General features: G+C 33.4%; 1 protein-coding gene across 2 annotated transcripts in view; it reads left to right on the top strand.

The window, feature by feature from the left end:
* Il1rapl1 (interleukin 1 receptor accessory protein-like 1) overlaps positions 1 to 24185 on the top strand; it is a 1504708-nt gene that overhangs the window by 390778 nt on the left and 1089745 nt on the right.

Genomic DNA, 24185 nt, shown 5'->3' with positions numbered 1-24185 from the left:
TAAGTTTTGGTATGCTGTGCCATCATTTTCATTGAATTCCACGAAGTCATTCTTTATTTCTTCCTTGACCAAGTTATCAATGAGTAGAGAGTTGTTCAGTTCCATGGGTATGTGGGTTTTCTCTTGCTTTGTTGTTTTTGAAGACCAGCCTCAGGTCATGTGAACTCATAGGATGCATGGGATTAGTTCAATCTTCCTTTATCAGATGAAGCTTGACTTGTGCCCAGATTATATGGTCAATTATGGAGAAGGTACCATGAGGTACTAAGAAGATGTATTCTTTTGTTTTAGGGTGAAATGTTCTGTAGCTATCTATTAAATCTCCTTGGTTCATAATCTCTATAAGTTTCACTGTGCCTCTTTTTGGTTTCTGTTTCAATGACCTGTCCATTAGAGAGAGTGGGGTGTTGAAGACTCCCACTATTATTGTGTGAGGTTCAATGTGTGTTTTGAGTTTTAGTAAAGTTACTTTTATGAATGTGGGTGTCCTTGCATTTAGGGCATCTATGTTCAGAACTGAGATCTCTTGCTGGATTTTTCATTTGATCAGTATGAAGTGTCTTTCTCATCTTGCTTGATAATTTTTGGTTGGATGTCTATTTTGTTGGATATTAGGATGACAACTCCTGCTTGTCTCTTGGGACCATTTGCTTGGGAGACTTTTTCCATCCTTCTACTCTGAGGTAATATTTCTTTCTTTGTTATTGAGGTATGTTTCTTGTATACAGCAAAATTCTGGATTCTATTTGTGTATCCAGTCTGTTAGTCTATGTCTTTTTATAGGTGAGTTGAGTCCATTAATATTGAGAGATACTAAAGACAGATGTCTGTTAGTTCCTGTTATGTTTGTTTTTGTAAGTGGCATTATTTGCATGTGATTCTCTCCTTTTTCACTTTGTTGTGAGCTGATTAATATCTTGTTTTTTTGTGATGTTGGTATCCTTCTTGTGTTGGAGTTTTCCTTCTATAATCCTCTGTAGGGTCTGATTGTTAGATTGATACTGTTTGCATATGGTTTTGTTCTGGAATATGTTGGTTTCTCCATGTGTGTTGGTTGAAAGTTTTGCTGGGTATAGTAGCCTCAGCTGGCATTTGTGTTCTTTCAGAGCCTGCACCACCTCTGTCTAGGCTCTTCTGGCTTTTAGTGTCTCTATTGAAAAGTCTGGTGTAATTCTGATAGTTCTGCCTTTATATGTAACTTGACCGTTTTCCCTTAATGCTTTTAATATTCTTTCTTTGTTCTGTGAATTTGGTGTTTTGATTATTTTATGACAAGAGAACTTTCTTTTCTGGTTCAATTTATTTGGTGTTCTATAAGTTTCTTGTACATTTACGGACTTCTCTTTCTTTAGGTTTGGGAAGTTTTCTTCTATGATTTTGTTGAAGACATTTTCAAGCCCCTTGAGTTGGGAACCTTACTTTCTTCTATTTCTATTATTCTTAGATGTTTTTCTCTTTTCACTCTGTCCCAGATTTCCTGGATGTTTTGGGTTAGTAGTTTTTTAAGCTTTGAAGTTTTTGATAGTTGTGTCAATCTCTTCTAAAGTATCTTCTACAGCTGAGATTCTCTCTTCTTTCTATTGTATTCTGTTAGCAATGTTTACATCTGTAATTATTGTCCTCTTTCCTAGGTTTTTCCATTTCCAGGGATTTCTCCATTAGTGGATTCTTTATTGCTTCTACTTCCACTTTTAGGTTTTGGACTACTTTATGCACTTCCTTCACCTGTGTGATTGTTTTTCCCTGTATTTATTTAAGGGATGTATTTGTTTCCTCTTTAAGGGATTCTACCTATTTACTATTGTTTTCCTGTATTTCTTTCAGTGAGTAATTTATATCCACCTTAAAGGACTATATTTTCTTCATGAGGTAGGACTTTAGGTCAGCTTCCTGGTTTTCCTGTGTGTTGTTGTGTCCAGGGCTTGCTGTGGTGGGAGAACTTGTTTCTGATGATACCAAAACACATTGGCTTCTGTAACTTATGGTCTTGTGCTTCATCTTGTGATCTGGTTATCTCTAGTGTTTGCAGGTCTGAGTGTCTCTGTGTGGAGTCTGCCTCATTTGTCCCTGGGTTACTTCATGTGTCCTGGTAGACTGGTGGACCTGGCTGTAGCAGACATCCTGTGGGGGCTTCAGACTCCAGGGTCTTCAGAGGGAGTATGTATGCTGTTTGCGGTGGCTCTTCTAATAGGCCCTCTGGGATGCCTTCCTACTGTGGGGTCTTCAAATGGCAGAGAAGGTGCTTATCTGTTTTCCTGGATACAGCAGATCTCCTGCAAGGCCTTCAGACTCTTGGGTTCCTGTGTGTAGCTGTTCTCCAGATAGGCTTTTAGGTTGTGGGGTCTGTTGCCCTGTGTGCAGCAGAACGCTACAGGACTTTTCAGACAGTAGGATCAGTTGCCCCACTTGCAGTGGAGCTCCTGGGAAGCCTTCAGACTGTTTTGTCAGGTTCCAAGTTCCCCTGTGTGCAGAGGAATTCCTGAGATGCCTTCAGGCAGTGGTGTCATTTACTTTGCATGCAGATGAATTCTTGGGATGCATTCAGGCTGTGGTGTCTTCAGGGGAGCAGACTAGCTGATAATCTACCTTTACAGAAGGTAGTGGCTGGAAGGGGAGTGGAATTCATGGGACAGGATTTTGGGTGGTGATGAGTCCTGACTCTACTGTGATCCCAGCAGCTGTGGACCATTGGAAAGGTCCCTTAGCAGTTACCATGTGTGCAGCAGAACTCCTGGGATGTCTTCAGGCTGTGGTGTCCTCAGGGTAGCAGACATGCTGGGAACAGTTTCTTATTATATACCTTATATTGAGTCTATCTCTGATACATTTAATAGAGCATAAATTTTAGTCTAAACCATTAAAGGTTATATGTAGTTATCATTCACAATGTGGTCTTTTAACACAGGCAAGCTTTCTATTTTTTAATTCCTATTTTTATTATTTTACTTATTTACAGTCAGGTCTTCATATTATACACCTTCAGTACCCCTCCCACAGCTCTTCATCCCATTCTTTCTCCCAAGTGAATGCTCTATTACCGTGGCCTTCCCCTTTCCTGGGGACTCCAGTCTCTCCAGGATTAAGAGCATCACCCCCACCCCCACCCCATAGGCATAACCAGGCAGATCTCTGCTTTATTTGTTCCAGGAACCTCAGAAAAACCATTGTTAGCTCCTAGTTGGTATCTCAGTCTCTGGGAGATCCTTGGGGTCTATGTAAGTTGAGACTGCTGGTTTTCTATTGGGATCACTCTCCCCTTCAGCTTCTTCAGTCCTTCCACTAATTCAACTATAGAGGTTCTGAGATTTTAATTCAGTGGTTGGGTCTAAATATCTGCTTCTGTCTCAAATTAGCTGCTGGTAGGGCCTCTATAGCATCAGTAATAGTGTCAGACCTTGGTGTCCTCCCATGAGATGGATCTAAAGTTGGGTTGGTCATTGGATTGTCTTTCCTTCGGTCTCTTCTCCATTTTTGTCCCTGCAATTCTTTTAGACAGGAATAGTTCTGGGTCAGGAATTTTGACTGTGGGTTAGTAACTGTGTCCCTCTACTTGAGGCCCTGTTTATCTAGTGGATGTGGACTCTTGAGTTCCCTTTATCCAATGTGGGTTGTTTAGCTAAAGTCACCTCTGTTGAATCCTTAGACTCTCTTATTTCCCGAGTCTCTGATACTTTCTAGATGTTCTGCTCTCCTTCCACTCTCAAATGCTGATCATCTCCATTCATTCTCTTGGTACACTGGGCTTCTGCTATGCCCCTTCCCCTGCTATAGCTGATCATTTACCCCTCTCCTCCTCCCCTCTCCCACCCAGGTCCCTTCCTTTTTCTGCCTCCCATGATTATTTCCTTCCCCCTTCTACTTGGAACTTAAACATTTTTACTTGGGCCTTTCTGTTTGTTACACTTTTTTGGGTTTGTTGATTGTATCTTAGGAAGTCTGTACTTTTTGGCTAATAGTATCCACTAATCAGTGAGTATATACCATGTATGTCCTTTTGTGCCACCCAGAAGGTTTACAGTAACCAAAGGCACAGATGAGAATCTAGTTCAGGTAAGCATTCTTGAATTGTCAAATATATCCAATTCACATATGCATCAATCTACATGCTTACCATATTTTGTGGTGAAAATACTTGTCAGCTATTCTTTTGCTAATTTTTAATTCTATTGTTATTCAATATTCTCTTAAATTTGTTCTTTTTTTGCTATATCCTTTTGTTTTTTGATCTTTGCTAGTGGCCCATCAATACCTCTAAAATCCTGACACTTGTAAACACCAATCTCTTTTCTTCTGTAAAATCCACTTTGGTATAAGGTTACTTTCAGTGAAATTTTTCCCTGAGGTTGTGAATATATGTGGATATCTTTTCATTTTTTATTTGTATGATTAGAAACATGAATGTATGTGAATTTTTAATTCATAAGCTTTCTTAAAATGTTCTAGAGATACAATTGCAAATACTATTGGATAGCTATAATTTGTATTTTAGAAATAAAGACAAGGTACCATGTCAAAGAAGAGGCCATTAAAATTTTCTAAGAATATGAGGACAGATATAAAAGTTGTTGCAAAAATCTGTGATTTATAATTAAATGTAAATAAAAATTGTTTACTATCTTTCTTCTAAATGAGATATAAATATTTTCAACTCTGGTAATTAACATGTTGTTGTATCCGATGTTTGTAGAAATGCACAGCAATCAACATAGTTAGCTATAATGGAATTCAAAATCATTTTTGAAATGCCAATGAAAGGGCAATATTTAACAATAATTCTAATATTTAAATGAGATGAAAATGTTTTGAATGTGTATGTGTAGGTTATGTACAAACACCATAACAATTTATATAAACTACCTGACAATGTGAGAATATTTTCTGAATGGAGCAACACTGAAACCAATTACTATTGACGTCCTCTGTGGAACACCTCTATGGTTGTGCAGTTGTTTGCATGTTTTGTTTTCATAATATATGCCTCTAAATATTAATCATGTATTTGTTGAAATTAAAAAAAATAAGTGCAGTAGCATCTCATACCTCCTAGAGTTTTCTTTCATGCAGTTGTGATCACACAATTTCACCTTTAGGAAAATATGTCAGGAGACCACTTTCCTAGATAAAGATACTTAATTATGCATATTCTTGCTGGTATTTTAATAGTTTTGGAAGTTATATTGTTGATTTCAACTGATAATATTCTACCACAGTAGTAGATGCTTAGGACCTTGGTGTTTTAATTATTTTTCTGTATTATATTTGTCAATCTCTGTCTGTTATGCATTTTATGATATTTTAAGTGGACATGTGAAATGCCTCCATAGTTAAAGACATTTGCCACTAATTCTGACAGAACTGAGTTAAATCCTCAGAATACATGGCAGACAGTAAAATCCAACTTCAATAATTTGTGTGCTCTCTGATTATGTAGAGCCACACAAAAGGTAATAAAATATTGCAAAATTTTTAATTGTAGTAAAATATGCATGATTTAAAATTAACCATGTGAACTCTTCTTATGTAGACAATTGTAAACTTCCTATGTATTTGCATCATTATATTACTTTTTAACAACTATTATTTTAAAAGTATGTGCTGAAGAAGTATAATGAAATCATTCCTATACATCAAAGAATTTAAAAGTCAAATTTTAAATTTTCTTTCCTAAAACTCGATGTTTAGGCAGGGATATATATTCTTTATAAGGTAAAATTGAGAAAATAATTATGGAGCAAAAAATACAAAATTCTAACTATACTTCATCCTGTTTCACTCATCTTACTGCTTCTTATGCAGATTATTCCTTTAATAATTTATACTTTATATGTAGATTTCCAGACAGCTTTCTTTATGTATTTGTGCCTACAGAATATATATACATAGATTTGTATAAATTATACTCCATATTTTTCACATCTTGTTATTTTGACTTAGTTATACATCAAAGAAACATTCTCCTGAAAGTATATTTAAATATAACATCATTAATAGTAAAATTTTTCAGTATTTTAACCACCTTTAATCTTATGAATAAGTGGAACACAAAATGTGAGACTGTTCTTTCAATTAACACAGAGTAACACATAGACAAGCATTTTGATTTTCAGACTTTAGGAAATGAAGTATTTTCTCTGAAATGTGTATGTGAAAGTAAGGAAATAGTATAAGAATTCATTAGTGGAGAATGTTATAAAGGAAGAAATCCAACAATACTTCTACTACTTCAGCCACCACGATGATTTTTCTCCACAAATAAAAAAATAAATCAAACATTTCAGATTTTACATTTTGCATGTATGCCAAAATCTGTCATTATTTGTTTGAACAGACCAGTGCTCTGACAATTTCCCAAATAAAACATGTCCATTTATCTTGAATATATAAATTTTCTTTTCCAGAAGTGTGTTATTTTTCTAAGTGATAATCGTAATAACCATTTATTTCTTCATTGTAATAATGGAGAAATGTTATAAATACATTGTCTATGAAGTGTGCTCCATTGCATTGCATTTCTCCTTAATTTTTGATTTTAGAATAAAGTCTTACTCTGTAGGCCATACTTCCCTCAACTCACAGCAGTATTCCTGCTTAGCTTCTGAAGTGCTAGGATTTCAAACATAAGCTACTCCCCCCACTTTCTTGTTTTCAATATACCTTTGTACATCTGTTGAAATTGTTATGACATAAGTTCCTTAGCCAGATTCATTAAACAAATGGTATATTTATTTTATTCCTAAAGATTTCCAAAGTATTTTATTGCTATATATTTTACATCCCACAAAGCATTTTCTTTGCTTTTAAAAGTATTTTTAAACTTTTGAAATTTATTAATATTGCATCACTGTCAACACCTCAACTTGTTTTTTTACTGAATGCAGATATTTTTCACAATGTATTAATATAACAAAATAAATCAGATAAAATTCCACAAATCTGTCATTTTTCTCTAAATTATGGTAACAATGATATTTATGATAAAAAAGTGTGTCATTGTCTCATTTTCTCTCTATGAACATCACTATGTTTCTCTCTCTCTCTCATATATATATATATATGATACATATGTATATATATATATATACATTTCGTTTTCGCTTTTACTATTCCTGGAATGTACACTTTGGTTGGTGTCCAGCACAAGAAATTTTATCTTCTTCTTGGTTCCATAATCTGATCATTTGCATAGAACTAGAAACACTTTTTCAAAGATCTCCATTCCCTTATAGCTCAAGTGAACACATTTCACATAGGCTGCAAATGTAAAGTTAATTACAGATGTAGAAAAGGTAACACACAAATCTATTTTCCATCTGTACTTATTTATCCCTCATTTCCCAGAAGTTAAGTAGAGAAAAAACTTTAATATTCTCTTTTTTTAAACACATATAATGAATTTTGACCTGCAATAGCAATATAATATTCATTTACATGAGTAAATTATTGTTATGCTTATTAACTATGAAGTCAACACTTGCATTATAAGGTGTAGAATCTCAGGCAAATTATACTTTGACCATTTATTGCATAACATCTTCAGTTTGCACAAGGAGAATGAATCTCTTTCTTTCATAATTCAGTGTCTAAAGCTCTGAAAAAAAACTCGGCATTAGGGAATTTGCTTAACTGAACAAAGCATACTTTCGTATTTCAATTCTGTCTTCTATATAGTAAGGAAAACTACCCTTAGGAATTGTTTTGAAGTCTCTAATGATAACTTCAAAACTTCAAAACTGGCATTGAACTGGCATAATACCACAGAGAGTTGCCCTTGATTTTATTTTCAATCCTTTCAGTCTCTACCTATAGGATTGGCATTGATTTCAGTGTAATTCTCAATTGGGCTCAGGTAGCAATATCTGCTTATCAGTGAAGTGAGTACTAAGGTAGTAAAAAATGATGAAGCAATCTATGTCTATGCGCTCTTAGTAGTTGTGCCCTTGTATGATTTAATTTTTCATTAGTCATGAATTTATTTAGTAAATCTATTTTCAAAGATGACTGTCGGAAATAGTTTTTATCATGATGAATAAAACAAAAGTAACCTCTCTCCTAACAGTTTATTTACTGAATTAATGAATATTTACTTTGTGTCTCTCATAGTTAAAGAAGCATATAAGGCATGTGTTCAAGATAAACCAGCAAAACTGTAATTCTTTGGAATTAATTATGTGGTAGGGAAGCACATGGTCCATGTATTAAACAAATATTAATATATATAATAAGAGCTTGCTTTTTGTCTTCAAACCCATATCCATATTGGTACCAATTCAGAGCAAAAGCATTTATTTTATGATTAGGCTTCTAATGACACTTTCCAGTAGTTATAATTGCCATTTTATGTTTTTTTCTGCTTTTCTAGAAAAAGGGGTGATTATGCTTTAGAAAACCTGATTTGTTACTTATGAACTGTAGTCATTACTCTTGTTCTACTTCTTTACTGCTTTTCTTTCAAGGAACAGACAGAATTCTAAGATCGTATAGAGAAGTTCAGATAGTTTGCAACTAAGAAGGCTGAAATGTGTGAAATTGATGGTAGAAAGCAGATGACCCTTTCTTGCTAAAAATAAAATGTATGTGCATGCTCATTGTCACCCTGATGAATCCTTACATATCTTTCAAAGTAGGATGGATTGTTATGCCAACTCTACCATCCTTTCTTTCTTGGACTTGGAGGAGGTTTTTGAATCCGTACGTCAGTTTTATTTGAAGTCTCTTGGGTATACATCATTCTGCTTTGTATCACTTATGCAGTCCTGATTATCCTGATATAAGTTCATTGGTTGAATGTGTAAGAAAACTTTTATATTGCATTCATTAAATTAATTTTATTTTTTTATATAGTAAGTGTATACATTTGCAAACAATGTACAGGATTTTGATTAAAAATACAATACATGATGGTCAAATTATCTGTTAACGCAAAATTCATATTTTTTAGCATTAAGAATGTTACACATATTGTTTCAATAAAATGAAAAATAAGAGCATGAATTTTTTATCTAGCAATTTTTAAAATGTAATTCATTTGTTACATCTAGCTTTCATGTGTTGTAGTACTCTTGAACTAACACTAATTTAGTTCCCATTAATCTGAAGTTCTTCAGCCCTTTGTCTCTCCTATAATTCTCAGACTCTCTTGCACTCTATTACAGTCTCCATGTATGAAATCAATCTGTTTGTTTTTGCTTTTTAATTCCAAAGGGGCAATAAGTTTATTTCTGTCTGTGTCCAGTGCAACTCACTTAACACATAAAACCACATCAAACTGTACTAGAAAATTTATAGTTGAGATTAGAGAACCTAATGCCAGATTTTTCTCCTGAGATTAGTAACCCTTATGATTAAGTGATCACAAAAAATGGTTTTTGCATAGTTCTGTGGACACTTAAATGGCTTTATGACAGTGCAAAATGTCTTAAGTTTCTTTACTAAAACAAGGTCTGGTTGATACATGTCACTTGGTGCATTCATTCTACTAGACATGGTCTAGTAATACCTTATTTAAGTCACCATTTAAGTTTCTTTAGAGTGAATTAGGAATGTCCCGAAACATCTTCTTAGGCTTTTTCCCCCTTTTATCAGCCTCAGAGACGTTCATTTTCAAATTAAGAATTCAGACTTATGTCTGCCCTTATTTGCTTTTTACACTTATATCAACGTACAAGTTCCACACCACAGCTTTCTTTCTTAATCCTCATGGCCAATAAGAAATATAAGCCATTAAATCCTTTTCTATCTTTAGTAACTAATATTTCTCTTATCATTAAAATACCATCCTCATAGTTCTATGTTGTATTATCTTATTCCCTAGGTTTATTACTTTGAGATTTATCTCCTTCCTTCCATGACTAAACACCTAGATTAAACGTTCCCTGAATTCCCTATTCAAGTCTACCACCTAATGACTAGAACTGCTTATTTCATTAAGCATTTGGAACTGAAAATATTTCCATGCAATAGTGTACAGCTTCATCTTAATGAGTTACTTACTATGTTCTAAAGTATTAAAATATTTCACTTAAAAATAAATTCCTAAGAGAAATAAAGTCATAATGATTCATTTCTAACAATAAATTTCAAAAATTCCTAAGAGAAATCAAAACATATTTACTACATTTTAATATTTATACAAGCAAGCTGATATTGAAGAATCATACAGAAATGTTGAGCCTTAGGGAGAGATCATGTACATTCGATAACTGTGGTATGTCTGCCCTGAGTTACTGTAAGTGGCTTCTTGCCTTCATCTCTTAGAATTTGCTGAGGGGTTGGAGACATATGGCATGACATCTGCTTCATAAACACACACACACACACACAAACACACACACACACACAAAGGGAATTTCTAGTTTTCAAATTTATTTCAAATGAAATTTTGATTATCTTGGGCACAAATTTCACATATAGACAGTATTATGTCAAGAGCCATTAATGCTATAAGTCAATAGTTAAATATTACTGTGTAGAAGAATAAAGTAGCTAATGAAATACTGTTCATTGTTAATTTAGCAATCATATACATACAAGGTGACATCAGGCTGAAGATAATGTAGAAATTTAGCTAGGTACTTCAGGTGTCCCTATATGCATAGTTCTAATTCTATGGAAGTTCGGTTGTACCATACTTAACTACTTCATTCAAGGTACTACAACTGTTTCAAATTTATTTGTGCATGTCTATTTATATATGTCCAGGTATAGGCCTGTACACATATGCAGAAATGATGTCTGGATAGGCACACCAAATCTGTAACTGTGGAAGAAATGCATGTTAGTATTTTGATACGATTGTCTTAGAGAATAACAGAAACATATTTATAGCAATACCATACAATGGGTAATACATTTCAATAATGAAAGCAGTCTGTTTATCTTACCAGCCATGCATACCTCATACTTTATTGTATCAGGAACACATAGCACATATTCAGCTAAGGAATTGAGATGGCGGGCTGGGGATTTAGCTCAGTGGTAGAGCGCTTGCCTAGTGAGCACAAGGCCCTGGGTTTGGTCCTCAGCTCCATGGGAAAAAAGAAAAGAATTGAGATGGCATGTTACAGTGTGGAGTGAAATACATTGTTTCCAAGGTTATTTAAGTCAGATATTGCTGAGGGTAAAGCTGCTGTATTTTAGAATTAACATATTTATTCATTTAAATATATGTAGAATATATTGATTACCAAACAATTCTGCAGAGTAAAATGTATGTTTGAGTTTACGACTGGTATTTTGAAAATGTTATTAAACCGTATAATTGTGCCATTCAGATTGACTCAGTGGATTTCTGAAGACAATTGGAAATGTAAATTGAGTCATTCATGGAAATACTGAATTTCAAGACATTGTTAGACAGCAGCTTGCTCATATACGGAAACATTTTTGTTTATTATATGTATTTGGGGCTAGTGTTGAGAAAATTTAAAATATACTTCAATAGCTATGTACTGATTTCTTAATCCTAGCTATTCATACATGATAATTCTTAATGTTTTTTTAGGTTTATAATCTTGACTAGGCTTTTTAAATCTGTGGTACATGTAACTATTGGATTCTTACAGTTGGAACATCATCTATTTTCCTCCTGAGTGCTATTTCACAGAAATGAAGAATTTATATTTTAATTATTTGAGAATATATTTATATTATAGCAATATAAACATAGGAATTTAGATTGAGATTTTAAACTTTATTTCAATGCATGTCTTAAAATATTTGTTGCTATTTACTACATGAAACTTTAAATGTAAATTGTATAAGTAAAACTTATTCCCTTAAGAGAACATAGAAATGAACTAACTGGATATAACTAGAAAAACTAGTAAACTTATTAAATAAACATCCATCCATTCAACAAATATTTAAGATTATATATTATCAACTACAATGACAATTATACTATAGATGAAAAGTTCCAGTTTTGCATCGTATCTTTTCATTATTTTTGCTTCATTTGTAACATCACAGTATATCATTGCCCAAAGGAAATTTGAATATTACAATACTGTAAATACTATTTACTTGATAGTAAGCTTATGAAAAAGAAACAAGTACAGAATCAGCAGTGAGTTGCAAGTCCTTAAACGTTTCTAAAAAGAAAAAAAAAATCTAACACTTAAAACTACTGGGCTTGGGGATTTAGCTCAGTGGTAGAGAGCTGGCCTAGCAAGCGCAAGGCCCTGGGTTCGGTCCCCAGGTCCGAAAAAAAAATTAAAAATTAAAAAGAAAATAATAAAAAAAATGCTTATTTTTGAACCCATTCCTCTGTTGAAGGGCATCTGGGTTCTTTCCACCTTCTGGCTATTATAAATAAGGCGGCTATGAACATAGTGGAGCTTGTATCTTTGTTTTATGTTGGAACATCTTTTGGGTATATGCCCAAGAGAGGTATAGCTGGATCCTCAGGCAGTTCAATGTCCAATTTTCCTAGGAACCTCCAGACTGATTTCCAGAATGGCTGTACCAGTCTGCAATCCCACCAAAAATGGGGGAGGGTTCCTCTTTCTCCATATCCTTGCCAGCATCTGCTGTCACCTGAGTTTTTGATATTAGCCATTCTCACTAGTGTGAGGTGAAATCTCAGGGTTGTTTTGATTTGCATTTCCCTGATGACTAAGGATGTTGAACATTTCTTTAGGTGCTTCTCGGCCATTCATTATTCCTCAGCTGAGAATGTTTTGTTTAGCTCTGTACCCCATTTTAATACGGTTATTTGGCTCTCTAACTTCTTGAGTTCTTTGTATATTTTGGATATAAGCCCTCTATCAGTTGGAGGGTTGATAAAGATCTTTTCCCAATCTGTTTGTTCCCATTTTGTCCTAACTACAGTGTCCTTTGCCTTACAGAAGCTTTGCATTTTCATGAGGTCCCATTTGTCGATTCTTGATCTTAGACCATAAGCCATTGGTGTTTTGTTCAGGAAATTTTCTCCAGTGCCCATGTGTTCAAGACTCTTCTGCACTTTTTCTTCTATTAGTTTGAGTGTATCTGATTTGACTAACCCAGGGCTCCAACTGCATATGTAGCAGAGAATAACCTTGTTGGGGCACCAGTGGAAGGGGGAGCCCTTGGTTCTGCCAAGGTTGGACCCCCAGTGCAGGAGAATGTAGGGGGCGGCAAGGGGGATGGATAGGGGGAACACCCATATGTTGTAGGGTGAGGGGATGGGGGACCTGATGGACAGGAAACCGGGAAAGGGAATAACATTTGAAATATAAGTAAAGAAATTTATCTAATAAAAATAATAAAATGAAATTAAAAAAAAACTACTTATTTTTCCACATTTTCTATATGGCATTTTCCACTTCCTTCAGAAATTATCTCATTTGTTTGCAACCATGTAGCACAAGTCTAAAAAAAATGCCTGCAGAATATTTATATGCGATATATATTCTCTCCTTTACATGTCCAGTGGGATGAAAATTAAAAGGAAATATTGAATTATAAGTATATTTAAGCTTTGTTTTTTTTTGAAGATTTCCCAAATGACCCTGAAATTACTTATTTTTGTGGCTCTAATGGTGGGTTGAGTTTTTAAAAACAACTATTCCCATAACTTCCAATTTATATTTTATATACAATTTAATAATTATCAGAAGAGAAAATTTTTTTCTGTGACCCATTTTATCACTGGTTTATCCATATAGTTTTCATTTAAAAAATCACAAAATTGGAAAAGTTGAATGTATTCTTGTACATAGTTCTAAAGTATTGGTTAAAACAAAATGATTATTTTGTTTTAAAACAAGCTTAGAATACTTGATGAAGCATGTGCTTGGAGTCAAAAGAAGTATAAATGCCACTGCCATTCAAGGTCCTCCTTTGTAATCTCTAGCAGGTAATCTATACATCCCAATGAACTACAAGAGCAAGACAAGGACTGCAGGTGTTCAGGTACCATGATATCATTAGCAATAATCAATGAATGGCTGTGTTTCCTCACTACTACATGGGTAGAGTACCAAATTGTTGAGCAATGTTAGATTGCTCCTTTATTGACCTCATTAGTTGTGTAAGAATTCATTAATCATTTAAGCTTAGAAGAAATATATAACCTGGAATTTGGCAGAATGATCAATAACACGTAAGTCTGTGTGTGTGTGTGTGTTTGTGTGTGTGTGTGTGTGTGTGTGTGTGTGTGTGTGTGTGTGTGTGTGTTTGTGTGTGTTTGGGAAGTACTGAGAATTAAAAGTTTTAACATATGATTCAGTGGAAGAGTTACCTGAATCTTTCTGTTCTGGAAATAGGACATAACAATACTAACATAGGACTTGGCAGAAAATGAAGAACTTTCAAATTTATGTGCCTGATATAATTAACATGTAGCATTTTGTATCATTTAAGTTTCATTTTTACTTCACAGATCACAGTTAGCATAATGAACTCTTACCACATGTTAATTTGGCACAATTCTATCAGCATGTATGGATTCCCTTTCTCCTTTCTATGGGTAGTGACCGCAACTCGGTGTAGTACCATGCTTATTTTTATCCAAACTGATAAAATAATCTAGTAACAGCTTTCATTGTTATTTTACCCAGTGTATTACTCATATTTTCTATGATCTCTCGTTAAAATAGTCATTTTCTTTTTAGAGTTCAGACTTATACATTGCCTAATGAAATAAATCTGCATGATTTAACATGGAAATAAATACATGGCAAAACATTACTATATGTCATATTCTTATTCTTATTTTTATAAAAGCATACATTTGCAGAGGAGATACATGATATATGGAGAGATTTGTTATCTCTCTAAATTCAAGGAATAAATGTAAGTGAAAAAAACAGAATACAAAGCATATCTTTTAACTATATAAACTCAAACAGAACAGAAATATCTTTTTATGTACCATCATAGTTCTGTTTAACCATAACCATCACAGCTTTATAACTTCATTAACTGCTTTTCTCACTCACCTGTAAATATTGTATATAGCGAAACATAACTACCCATTATAATTTAAATTTCTCTTTTCTTCATTGCTATCTAATTAGTTATGTACTTACCTTAGTCCTTAGATAAAACTTCCTTCTTAAAGGTAATATTCAAATCTTCCATCCTCTCTTGAAGTCTTAGGAGTTTGCTCCAAAAACCACTCCATAGTATATCTATGGAATACAGTTCACACACTTCTATCATTGTAATAATACCATTTCTCATGTGTGTGTATGCACTACCTTGACAATTTTGCAATAGTGTACTACTCCAGTTTCATGGCCGAGTGACAATTCCTAGACCATATTCATGAATATTTATTGAATGAGTAGATTCTGAATTTGTCAACTTAATGTATTATGGCAAGAACATGAACATTTACATTCTACTCTTTGAAATTCATGTTTGAAAATTATATCTAAAGTGCCTTTCTGTTAATATTGTGATTTTGCATACTATAGAATAGTTGATCATTTCTAATTTTGGTAAATTTCTTACATCGATTTGTATTGTATATTCTTGCTCTATACACATTAGCTTGATTGACCCATTTTTTTCTTAGAGTTGGCCAAACTTCATTCTGTTTCTTTCTTCTGTACCGCTGCTTCTATATTTGCTTTTGACTATTTATCCTTATTCTTGATAAAAATGAAACTAGTATACTAAGTGCATTTATTTAAAAAGGGAGGACTCACCAAGCACAAATTTTTATTCTACACATCAATTTGATAATCTCTGAGTGTTTTTAAGCCACAATTGTATAATGTTTAGCTTTTTGTTCATTCATTAAGGACCTATTTTAGCTCTCTATTAATGTAGATGTCAAGAGTATAAATGTTAACATTGATAAGTTGGTTGAGAGATTTTTAGAGATAATTCAAGTTTATAATAAGTTTTAGATAATATATACATCTATAAATATATTTTCATAAATCTTCAATTAAATAACCCTTAAGCATTATCCTTACTACCAACAATATCTTTGCTCTAGGACTTACATTTTAAAATTTGCTATTTTACACCATAGTGTAGCCCATGTGGGAATGGCATTGCTTTCCTAGTTTAATGGATGATTAGAGTAACAATCAGAATGGGTAAGAAACTCAATTTATGCTATTTTCCCTTCATTGTTCAGTCTCATTCTAGAGCTAAGATTTAATTTCCTACTCACCTTTCTCAAACTTTTTAGTTTAAAAACCGACAACTATTAAAAATAAAGTACATGGATATGGCATGTTTTTATATAGAGCAATATGGACAAACAGGGATGGAAATATCAGGTTAAGTGTAAATATAGACATAAATATAGATAAATAAACACTCAGAAAATGTTTATTTACACTTGCATTCCCAAAAGAAGTAGAAAAGGGAACAATTTTTGATGTTTATTCAAACAAAAATTTTGGATATATTTAGTAGTAAATATCAAATAAATTTACAATTAAGAAAATAACTATGACCCAAATCTTTATATTGGTAATGGAAAATTATAAAGCAAATTAGAGAAAATGCTAAAAATTAACTAGTTAGGAGAAAGTCTGAAATCACTGTTAAGCTTCTCTAAGGTGTCAGGTAGACTACTACTGATTCATCAGAGATTAAAATCATGATTTGATAATTAGATTTACCAATCTGGTAGCTTTAAGTGACCTTGACAGACATGGCCTCAGAAAATATTGGCAATATATGCAAAACGCAAAGAGAGATCTAATACAAGAGAGAGAATTGAGAACAAATGGAGGTAACACAGAGTATCCTCCTCCGGATGAACTAGTTTCACTTTTAAGAGCAACAAAGAAATGGAGCTTTGACTGTGGGTGGGAAATGGAATCAAGAGAAGATGTTTCTAAGAAGGGAAAATAATAGCATAGGATGCTCCTGGGAATAATGTAGGAGAGAGGGAGTGCTGGATAATTCAGGAGTGAGAGAACTAATTGCTGGAGTTCTGCCCTTGAGTAGTGGAACTAGAGCACACAGAATTTGTAATTAATGCAAGTTGGTAAGCTATAGTTTTGGCCATCAGTGCAGCTGTGTGCATGTGGGGGGAGGGTGTGATAAGATCAGGGCTTTTCTACTGACTGCTTCAAAGTTATCAGGTAAATGAGAAGCAATTGTATTGACTGAAGTGAGGAAAGCTTTCAAGTTGGAGGAAAAGGAAGAGAATAAAATAGTCATCTAGATAATGAGTAAATGTTTCTAAACATTGAAATGTCCTCAAGTTTGGGATTGTAGTGTCAAGTTTCTACACAAGGCAACTTAATTCAGAGTCATGAAATAACTCTAAGCTTTAGTGCTTTTAAAACATTCCCCAGTACACAGATAAATTTGATGGTAATTAAGATTGAAGGTTATGCTAAGTGTTAACTTGAAGTTAGTGGTCATGAATTTAAAGTGATCCCAATTAGAATATTTATATGCTTTTCTCTAGAGCTCCCAATAAGAGAGGCATGAACAATATATGAAAAGTTTATTGTAAGTAGCTATATTAGCATCCTAGCACTTCAACTGAAAGCAAGCTAAGAGACATATTCAAAACACTTTGCAAAACACTGAATTTATTCTTAGAAGTGAAAATATGAAGGAAAGTATAAGGGAAGCCCAGTAGGTATAATGTATTACAAGGCTTTATGATAGTATATGTTTATTTCAATAGTTACCAGAGGTAGGCAGATAAATAGAAGCTAGGAGTGTGATGCTTAAAACTGAACTTGTACAAACGTCTAGAGCATGTCCTTAGGGTAAGGCAAAGTGGAAGACATGAATATACCTTGAGGTACAGAGCTCAGTGAAACACTATGTCATGGTTGTGAAAGAAATACTGTCAATGACTATTTGAAGTGGAAAACTTTCTGAGTTGTTACATACGGCAAAGTAACAGAGATGCAGGAATTAATGTCTTTATGAAATGAGGAAAAGAAGGCTACCTTCTGTGGTGTAGCTTTAGTTTGACATTACAGAATTTCTCTGTGTTAGTATTTCTGTTTGGTTATGCTTTGATCAAGATGTTTTCAGAAAAGGGAATATAAAGGCAAATCTTAAGTAACAAGTTCGTTGCTGTGTTTGGGTTTTTGTTTATTTTCTTCTTAAGTACAAAAAACCAGTGGGAAGAAATTCTATTTGTTAATAAAAGTCTTACTAAATATATCCAACACTAAAACTACCCAAATCTCCAATCTACCATATGAAATGTAAGTTATCATTAGTGATAAATTTCTCACAATTCCACATTTTTTGGACTTGATTGATGGATATTTTTAGATCATTCATAGAATTACAGTGCATTTAAACATGTGAACATTTAGTGTGTAGAGCAGATATGTTCATCTTTCCATGAATGAAATGGCAGATACTTACAGGTAATATATTGTAATTTACTATCTTTTTCTACAATAGTCTCTAAACATGCAAATAATCTTGACTCCCAGGAGAGCCATGAGTGATTCACTGATTCCAAATGGCTCTCTGTCACTTGGAGGGAATTCTCTTCTCTCATCTACAATGCTTTACGTGGGTGGTTTTACAAATATCTAACTGATTTCTCTGCAATTCTTATTTTTGCACCACTCAGAATTGATATTTTTACTTCTAGTGTCAATGAAATCTAGCAAAATTAGATGATTAATTAGATTATATTCCCATTAAATACAACTGATCAATGTAATCTGCACCTACTTATGCCAAGTCAAATATGTGTTAACATGTATGAAGGGTTTTTATCATTTAGCACCATGTTTCTATATAAATATACCAATTGTATTTTCTATTAACTATATGCATGTGTTTTATCAGCTATGTAAAAATTAGAGTTAGATTCCCTAAAGTAGGTCAAGAACTTACCATTATATATTAAAAACCTTTGGCAATGTGTAGAAAGAATTATTATATTTTATTTTTATGGAAACTCTCCTTAGTGAAACTTTTCTGTCAAGAACTGTTTTTCAGTTGTAATGAGGACATTTCCAGATCTAGGGTAGTTGAATATTTTCCTGTCTTTTCTCTTTTACAACATATTCATTTTTGCTAGTATCCGTCCACCATCAAAACAATTCGAAATCTCAATTGTTCTGAATCTGGTGAAATTTTGCATTTAGTTCCATGTTAAAGTTTTAATGATCCATATAGCCTTATTCTAAAAGAGAGCAGATGTATATTAAAATCCACCATTCGTAGCCTTCAAAAGTAACCTCTTTATTAACCATCATACTAGATACCTGATAAATTGCATTTGTAAAAGATTATAAATCTCTCATATTTTATACACTTGCTATTTAATGTTTCAGGAATCCTAAAGCAGTAGAATTTTGAATTGTGCAATATCGTTTATCCCTTCATTTGCTTATTGTCTATCCCTTTCTATCATACATATATTTCCATGCACTTAAAAGTTTGTAAGAGGATGAATAGTAATTATGACTGTCTCATTCCTTTCCTAGATGTCTTGTAATGAAGTAGTTTGAGTACCTTTCCCAACATGCATCTTAGCTTTTCTGATTACTATGTATGATAGGATTGCATACCATTTTTTCTGCCCAGTGTCATTATACACTGATGTAAGGACTCGAAAGAAGTCTTTACATTTAGAAATTGTGCATGTTCTTCAGCTTTGTTCATCTTTCCTAGCTCTTTGTTTACCAATGATTCTCCAGCTCTTGAAACTCTACTAAACATACTAGTTTAATATGCCCAGGCCAGGGAATGGCGCAAATACTATCACATAGCTCCTTCTACCACATTTGCCTGTTTCACTATCGAGCCACCATTTATAGAGTATGATTGAGTTTCAGTCACCTCATCTCCTTAGCATATAATTTCCTACTTACACCCATGCATGAAATATTTATTAAAGCTTTGCCATACACCATACTTCTGAAAATAACTAAAGGATACATTAGATACTTCCAATTTAAGGGTCATTGTAATTCTATTTTGCTCAAGAACCAATTATTTAAAATAAATCTGAGAGTGTAACAGTGGGGAGCAAGGGATCTAATTTCTCTTTCATTAATCTTGTTTTAAATACAAAAGAAACATAGTGCCTACAGTGTTAACCATTGCTGATACAGATTATTTTTGTTATAGTACTTCTCAATAATTCTGCTGCTATCTTTACTACTTATTAAATTCTTTATGTAGCTTGCTATAGTTATTTGCAACAAAGTTCCTGAGAAACTATCCTATGAGCAAGAGAATCAAAACTTGTCTTCAGTCTTTCTATTTTCATTTATAAGATAGTGATAATTACAGTGTCACCCTTAGGGAGCTGTGATGATTAGCACAGTCATTATATGTTAAGTACTTTGAGTACAAGAAACCCTTCATAAGTACATGATTCATATGGTGTTCATCAGAAATCCAATATAACAGCAAATTTTTACATGTTACACTTTTGTATAATACACTTTATTGTAGACACACAGAAACCACATTTTATTCTCAAAATTTGATTTGTAAAAACTTGAGTTATAGTTCAGGCTTGCTTAAATGCAAGTAAATAAACTAATAAGTTAAATTATTTACCCTACATCATAAGGTCAGTTATGAAACACAAAGCTGTACTCACAGTTCAGTACTTTTGTCACTATGACTGATGCTATCAACCTTACTGGCCGTTTAGTTGGCCTTGTTCAAAATTTCAACATATCAATGATAAATTAGGGCTTATTCTTAAATAAGGACAACTCATAAAGTTGAATAATATTCTCTATGGTATTATGATGTTGGAACTATTTCAAATAATGTATTCAAATATGAAATATCATATCCTGTTCATATACTTTGATAAGAGTCACATGTCTGGTGCTAGCACTGATAATTAATTGTTCATGTGGATCTTTTGTCTGTCTTATTACACATACCTCACATAGTCTCTTATTACAAAGAACACGTAAGAGCCTCATCCTTTCTCTTTTTCTAACCTGCATCTGCTCACCTAGTAGGTACATCAGTAATAGATTCTCCACATGACTATGGAGAACTCAGATATGACTAACATAACAAATGTGATGATAAAATTTGTTTTGTCTTTATTTTACTAATTTTAAATAGCTATGAATGATATCAACTATTACTGTATTTTATAATAAGAATTTCAGAGATTTTTCAACCTACCCTCAAAAATGAGAAGCCAGGAAATGATTAGTCACATTATGGTAGTAGCAAAGCACAAATAAGGAACACAAATCCAGGCAAGATTATTGCTAATGTGAATTTCATGATAACTCTGGAGTTCTAACAAAATGAGGTAATATTTACTGGCTAATTTCCATTCTAGCAGTACCTCAACATGGTAACAACATTACAAGGTCTCTTTTGCCTTTTTTATTTGATGAAAAATTGAATAACAAATATATAATAGATATGATTTAAACCACTGATCAAGGTAAAAATAAATAGGACAAATAAATGTAAATTACACAGACAAAAGGTTCATTTTCCCTGAATTGAAAGCTTATTCTCTTATTTTTGAAATTTATTGATTTATTAATTTATAGTGTGAGACAAGATCTCGTTTTACAGCCCAGCATGTTTTTACTGTATAGTTAAGTGTGGCCTTAACTTTGCAATTTAATCAACCAATATTTGCTGAAGTATGATTTAATGTTAGGTTTTGTTTCAAATTGACTTATGTGTTCTACCTGTATTATTATGTTGCTCAGCAATTTTCAGCCTACAAGATACAAAGGAAAGCATACAGAAAACAGTAACAACATAAAAATAAACTACAAATATTGATATCTGTGATTGTCTGAGGTATATGGTTATTATTAACATATAACCTTTGGGAAATGCATAGTATAAAATACAGAGTAACACAAATGTACAATGATGATCCTTGCTGTTTGGAGAATTTATTTTGGTACAACTTGATCTGCCGTAGTCTATCCTATGTTGCTTTAACTCCAAAGTGTGAATAATTTAAAAGAAAAATAATATTCTTCACAGTTCTAGAGGCTGAGAAATTCAAGATCAATGTACTGCTGTATAAAGAAGGCTATCACCTTTTAACATTATATCTGAGAGGGCCACATATTATAAGGGAGCAAAAGGCCAGACAAAGATTTTGATTTTATAATTAAATATCATCATTAATGCATCCACGAAAATTGAACGCTTATGATATAGTCTCATCTAAAAAATCCTAATTTCAGCTACGATTGTTTAAATGGTTGCCAGGGGTTTAACTGAAGATCTAAGTCATGCTACTCAAGTATTCTACTACAGAGCTAGGTCTTCTACACATTCATGCTTCATAATGTTTTTACAAGACAATCAAATTGAAACATGAATTTTGGAGAGTATATACAGCACAGTACTATATTTTAATATATAATATATTACTTCCCTACATTTCCTTTGGTAAACTTGAGTCTGACGTTTCCATATTTGTATAACAAATGTGAAATGAGTTTATTAGTGTATTCCATGGACGTACTGAATATCACTTGAAAGCTCAATGTGAATAATATCTTTCCTAATGAACATATTTTTAAAATTTGAGTATTTGTTAAAATGGATGCAAATATAAAACAAAATGCTGTTATTAATAAGAAAGGTATATCATTGGGGATTAGTGTGCTTGCTGCATATTTATAGATGAACACAGGCACATTAAAAAAATCATAGACAAATACACAAGGGATACATCAGTAAGAAAAGTGACAATCCCAAAGATCACATATTAAATAACATTATTGAAACATATTTAAATATTTGTCCATAAGCAAAAATTTAATTGACTATTTTAATTTTTATTTATAAGAGTATATGTATATTTTATTTGCCTTACATACAATATTTAATATCTACCAAATATTACATTATATGTGGAAACACTTGCTAGGCATGTTATCCTGTGATTTTAATCCTAACACTCCAGAGACAAAAGCAGATAGACCTTTATGAGTTAGAGGTCAGTCTGAAATATATAGGTAATTCCAAGTCAGCTAGGACTGCATGATGAGACCTGACTCAAAATATGATGGAAACAACTAATCATACATTATAAAATACTAAAATTCTACCATAAATCCTTGTCTGTTTAACAGAGATATAAAACAGATACTTGAAAATACAAATAAGCTCCTTCTGTTTCCTAATATATAAGTGGCTACAAAGAACATACCAGTGAATCTGTAAGCAAATTTACATGAATTACAGGGTTACCATATAACACTCTCTATATGGTGTTGGAGTGATAGCTCAACAGTTAAGAGCACTGACTGCGTCTGGTTTGATGTGGAGGTCCTTGATCCACTTGGACTTAAGCTTTGTACAGGGTGATAAGCATGGATCGATCTGCATTCTTCTACATGTTGCCCTCCAGTTGAACCAGCACCATTTGCTGAAAATGCTATCTTTTTTCCATTGGATGGCAAACCAGACACACTCAAACTAATAGAAGAAAAACTAGGGAAGCATCTGGAACACATGGGCACTGGAAAAAATTTCCTGAACAAAACACCAATGGCTTATGCTCTAAGATCAAGAATCGACAAATGGGATCTCATAAAACTGCAAAGCTTCTGTAAGGCAAAGGACACGGTGGTTAGGACAAAACGGCAACCAACAGATTGGGAAAAGATCTTTACCAATCCTACAACAGATAGAGGCCTTATATCCAAAATATACAAAGAACTCAAGAAGTTAGACCGCAGGGAAACAAATAACCCTATTAAAAAATGGGGTTCAGAGCTAAACAAAGAATTCACAGCTGAGGAATGCCGAATGGCTGAGAAACACCTAAAGAAATGTTCAACATCTTTAGTCATAAGGGAAATGCAAATCAAAACAACCCTGAGATTTCACCTCACACCAGTGAGAATGGCTAAGATCAAAAACTCAGGTGACAGCAGATGCTGGCGAGGATGTGGAGAAAGAGGAACACTCCTCCATTGTTGGTGGGATTGCAGACTGGTAAAACCATTCTGGAAATCAGTCTGGAGGTTCCTCAGAAAATTGGACATTGAACTGCCTGAGGATCCAGCTATACCTCTCTTGGGCATATACCCAAAAGATGCCTCAACATATAAAAGAGACACGTGCTCCACTATGTTCATCGCAGCCTTATTTATAATAGCCAGAAAATGGAAAGAACCGAGATGCCCTTCAACAGAGGAATGGATACAGAAAATGTGGTACATCTACACAACGGAATATTACTCAGCTATCAAAAACAACGAGTCTATGAAATTCGTAGGCAAATGGTTGGAACTGGAAAATATCATCCTGAGTGAGCTAACCCAATC

The sequence above is a fragment of the Rattus norvegicus genome, chromosome X (assembly GCF_036323735.1).
Source record: "Rattus norvegicus strain BN/NHsdMcwi chromosome X, GRCr8, whole genome shotgun sequence".
Classification (NCBI taxonomy): Eukaryota; Metazoa; Chordata; class Mammalia; order Rodentia; family Muridae; genus Rattus; species Rattus norvegicus.
This window is presented reverse-complemented; position numbering and strand designations above follow the sequence as displayed.